The following is a 5,679-nucleotide window of genomic DNA, read 5'->3' as shown; positions in this document are numbered from 1 at the left end:
GAGATCACACAAACTCCACTCACTCACTCTGTAGAACAGGGAGAGATCACACAAACTCTACTCACTCTGTAGAACAGGGGGATATCACACAAACTCCACTCACTCACTCTGTAGAACAGGGAGAGATCACACAAACTCCACTCACTCACTCTGTAGAACAGGGGGAGATCACACAAACTCCACTCACTCACTCTGTAGAACAGGGGGAGATCACACAAACTCCACTCACTCACTCTGTAGAACAGGGAGAGATCACACAAACTCCACTCACTCACTCTGTAGAACAGGGTGAGATCACACAAACTCCACTCACTCACTCTGTAGAACAGGGGGACATCACACAAACTCCACTAACTCACTCTGTAGAACAGGGAGAGATCACACAAACTCCACTCACTCACTGTGTAGAACAGGGGGAGATCACACAAACTCCACTCACTCTGTAGAACAGGGGGAGATCACACAAACTCCACTCACTCACTCTGTAGAACAGGGAGAGATCACACAAACTCCACTCACTCACTCTGTAGAACAGTGGGAGATCATATAAACTCCACTTACTCTCACTCTGTAGAACAGGACGAGATCACACAAACTCCACTCACTCACTCTGTAGAACAGGGGGAGATCACACAAACTCTACTCACTCACTCTGTAGAACAGGGGGAGATCACACAAACTCCACTCACTCACTCTGTAGAACAGGAAGAGATCACACAAACTCCACTAACTCTGTAGAACAGGGGGAGATCACACAAACTCCACTCACTCACTCTGTAGAACAGTGGGAGATCATACAAACTCCACTCACTCTGTAGAACAGGAGGAGATCACACAAACTCCACTCACTCACTCACTCTGTAGAACAGGGGGAGATCACACAAACTCTACTCACTCTGTAGAACAGGGGGAGATCACACAAACTCCACTCACTCACTCTGTAGAACAGGGAGAGATCACACAAACTCCACTCACTCTGTAGAACAGGGGGAGATCACACAAACTCCACTCACTCTGTAGAACAGGGGGAGATCACACAAACTCCACTCACTCACTCTGTAGAAGAGGGGGAGATCACACAAACTCCACTCACTCTGTAGAACAGGGGGAGATCACACAAACTCCACTCACTCACTCTGTAGAACAGGGAGTGATCACACAAACTCCACTCACTCACTCTGTAGAACAGGGGGAGATCACACAAACTCCACTCACTCTGTAGAACAGGGGGAGATCACACAAACTCCACTCACTCTGTAGAACAGGGAGAGATCACACAAACTCCACTCACTCTGTAGAACAGGGGGAGATCACACAAACTCCACTCAGTGTAGAACAGGGGGAGATCACACAAACTCCACTCACTCACTCTGTAGAACAGGGGGAGATCACACAAACTCCACTCACTCACTCTGTAGAACAGGGGGAGATCACACAAACTCCACTCACTCACTCTGTAGAACAGGGAGAGATCACACAAACTCCACTCACTCTGTAGAACAGGGGGAGATCACACAAACTCCACTCACTCACTCTGTAGAACAGTGGGAGATCATACAAACTCCACTCACTCTGTAGAACAGGGGGAGATCACACACACTCCACTCACTCTGTAGAACAGGGGGAGATCACACAAACTCCACTCACTCACTCTGTAGAACAGGGGGAGATCACACAAACTCCACTCACTCTGTAGAACAGGGGGAGATCACACAAACTCCACCCACTCACTCTGTAGAACACGGAGAGATCACACAAACTCCACTCACTCACTCTGTAGAACAGGGGGAGATCACACAAACTCCACTCACTCACTCTGTAGAACAGGGGGAGATCACACAAACTCCACTCACTCACTCTGTAGAACAGGGAGAGATCACACAAACTCCACTCACTCACTCTGTAGAACAGGGGGAGATCACACAAACTCCACTCACTCACTCTGTAGAACAGGGGGAGATCACACAAACTCCACTCACTCACTCTGTAGAAGAGGGAGAGATCACACAAACTCCACTCACTCACTGTGTAGAACAGGGGGAGATCACACAAACTCCACTCACTCACTCTGTAGAACAGGGGGAGATCACACAAACTCCACTCACTCACTCTGTAGAACAGGGAGAGATCACACAAACTCCACTCACTCACTCTGTAGAACAGTGGGAGATCATACAAACTCCACTCACTCTCACTCTGTAGAACAGGGGGAGATCACACAAACTCCACTCACTCACTCTGTAGAACAGGGGGAGATCACACAAACTCCACTCACTCACTCTGTAGAACAGGGAGAGATCACACAGACTCCACTCACTCTGTAGAACAGGGGGAGATCACACAAACTCCACTCACTCACTCTGTAGAACAGGGAGAGATCACACAAACTCCACTCACTCACTCTGTAGAACAGTGGGAGATCATACAAACTCCACTTACTCTCACTCTGTAGAACAGGACGAGATCACACAAACTCCACTCACTCACTCTGTAGAACAGGGGGAGATCACACAAACTCTACTCACTCACTCTGTAGAACAGGGGGAGATCACACAAACTCCACTCACTCACTCTGTAGAACAGGGAGAGATCACACAAACTCCACTAACTCTGTAGAACAGGGGGAGATCACACAAACTCCACTCACTCACTCTGTAGAACAGTGGGAGATCATACAAACTCCACTCACTCTCACTCTGTAGAACAGGAGGAGATCACACAAACTCCACTCACTCTGTAGAACAGGGAGAGATCACACAAACTCCACTCACTCTGTAGAACAGGGGGAGATCACACAAACTCCACTCACTCTGTAGAACAGGGGGAGATCACACAAACTCCACTCACTCACTCTGTAGAAGAGGGGGAGATCACACAAACTCCACTCACTCTGTAGAACAGGGGGAGATCACACAAACTCCACTCACTCACTCTGTAGAACAGGGAGTGATCACACAAACTCCACTCACTCTGTAGAACAGGGGGAGATCACACAAACTCCACTCACTCTGTAGAACAGGGGGAGATCACACAAACTCCACTCACTCTGTAGAACAGGGAGAGATCACACAAACTCCACTCACTCTGTAGAACAGGGGGAGATCACACAAACTCCACTCACTGTGTAGAACAGGGGGAGATCACACAAACTCCACTCACTCACTCTGTAGAACAGGGGGAGATCACACAAACTCCACTCACTCACTCTGTAGAACAGGGGGAGATCACACAAACACTACTCACTCGGTAGAACAGGGGGAGATCACACAAACTCCACTCACTCACTCTGTAGAACAGGGAGAGATCACACAAACTCCACTCACTCTGTAGAACAGGGGGAGATCACACACACTCCACTCACTCTGTAGAACAGGGGGAGATCACACAAACTCCACTCACTCACTCTGTAGAACAGGGGGAGATCACACAAACTCCACTCACTCTGTAGAACAGGGGGAGATCACACAAACTCCACCCACTCACTCTGTAGAACACGGAGAGATCACACAAACTCTACTCACTCTGTAGAACAGGGGGATATCACACAAACTCCACTCACTCACTCTGTAGAACAGGGAGAGATCACACAAACTCCACTCACTCACTCTGTAGAACAGGGGGAGATCACACAATCTCCACTCACTCACTCTGTAGAACAGGGGGAGATCACACAAACTCCACTCACTCACTCTGTAGAACAGGGAGAGATCACACAAACTCCACTCACTCACTCTGTAGAACAGGGGGAGATCACACAAACTCCACTCACTCACTCTGTAGAACAGGGGGAGATCACACAAACTCCACTCACTCACTCTGTAGAACAGGGAGAGATCACACAAACTCCACTAACTCTGTAGAACAGGGGGAGATCACACAAACTCCACTCACTCACTCTGTAGAACAGTGGGAGATCATACAAACTCCACTCACTCTCACTCTGTAGAACAGGAGGAGATCACACAAACTCCACTCACTCTGTAGAACAGGGAGAGATCACACAAACTCCACTCACTCTGTAGAACAGGGGGAGATCACACAAACTCCACTCACTCTGTAGAACAGGGGGAGATCACACAAACTCCACTCACTCACTCTGTAGAAGAGGGGGAGATCACACAAACTCCACTCACTCTGTAGAACAGGGGGAGATCACACAAACTCCACTCACTCACTCTGTAGAACAGGGAGTGATCACACAAACTCCACTCACTCTGTAGAACAGGGGGAGATCACACAAACTCCACTCACTCTGTAGAACAGGGGGAGATCACACAAACTCCACTCACTCTGTAGAACAGGGAGAGATCACACAAACTCCACTCACTCTGTAGAACAGGGGGAGATCACACAAACTCCACTCACTCACTCTGTAGAACAGGGAGAGATCACACAAACTCCACTCACTCACTCTGTAGAACAGGGTGAGATCACACAAACTCCACTCACTCACTCTGTAGAACAGGGGGACATCACACAAACTCCACTAACTCACTCTGTAGAACAGGGAGAGATCACACAAACTCCACTCACTCACTGTGTAGAACAGGGGGAGATCACACAAACTCCACTCACTCTGTAGAACAGGGGGAGATCACACAAACTCCACTCACTCACTCTGTAGAACAGGGAGAGATCACACAAACTCCACTCACTCACTCTGTAGAACAGTGGGAGATCATATAAACTCCACTTACTCTCACTCTGTAGAACAGGACGAGATCACACAAACTCCACTCACTCACTCTGTAGAACAGGGGGAGATCACACAAACTCTACTCACTCACTCTGTAGAACAGGGGGAGATCACACAAACTCCACTCACTCACTCTGTAGAACAGGGAGAGATCACACAAACTCCACTAACTCTGTAGAACAGGGGGAGATCACACAAACTCCACTCACTCACTCTGTAGAACAGTGGGAGATCATACAAACTCCACTCACTCTGTAGAACAGGAGGAGATCACACAAACTCCACTCACTCACTCACTCTGTAGAACAGGGGGAGATCACACAAACTCTACTCACTCTGTAGAACAGGGGGAGATCACACAAACTCCACTCACTCACTCTGTAGAACAGGGAGAGATCACACAAACTCCACTCACTCTGTAGAACAGGGGGAGATCACACAAACTCCACTCACTCTGTAGAACAGGGGGAGATCACACAAACTCCACTCACTCACTCTGTAGAAGAGGGGGAGATCACACAAACTCCACTCACTCTGTAGAACAGGGGGAGATCACACAAACTCCACTCACTCACTCTGTAGAACAGGGAGTGATCACACAAACTCCACTCACTCACTCTGTAGAACAGGGGGAGATCACACAAACTCCACTCACTCTGTAGAACAGGGGGAGATCACACAAACTCCACTCACTCTGTAGAACAGGGAGAGATCACACAAACTCCACTCACTCTGTAGAACAGGGGGAGATCACACAAACTCCACTCAGTGTATAACAGGGGGAGATCACACAAACTCCACTCACTCACTCTGTAGAACAGGGGGAGATCACACAAACTCCACTCACTCACTCTGTAGAACAGGGGGAGATCACACAAACTCCACTCACTCACTCTGTAGAACAGGGAGAGATCACACAAACTCCACTCACTCTGTAGAACAGGGGGAGATCACACAAACTCCACTCACTCACTCTGTAGAAC

The sequence above is a fragment of the Petromyzon marinus genome, unplaced genomic scaffold (assembly GCF_048934315.1).
Source record: "Petromyzon marinus isolate PM22_M1 ecotype Great Lakes invasive population unplaced genomic scaffold, UKy_Petmar_22M1.pri1.0 PM_Scaffold_195, whole genome shotgun sequence".
NCBI classification, from domain to species: Eukaryota; Metazoa; Chordata; class Hyperoartia; order Petromyzontiformes; family Petromyzontidae; genus Petromyzon; species Petromyzon marinus.
This window is presented reverse-complemented; position numbering follows the sequence as displayed.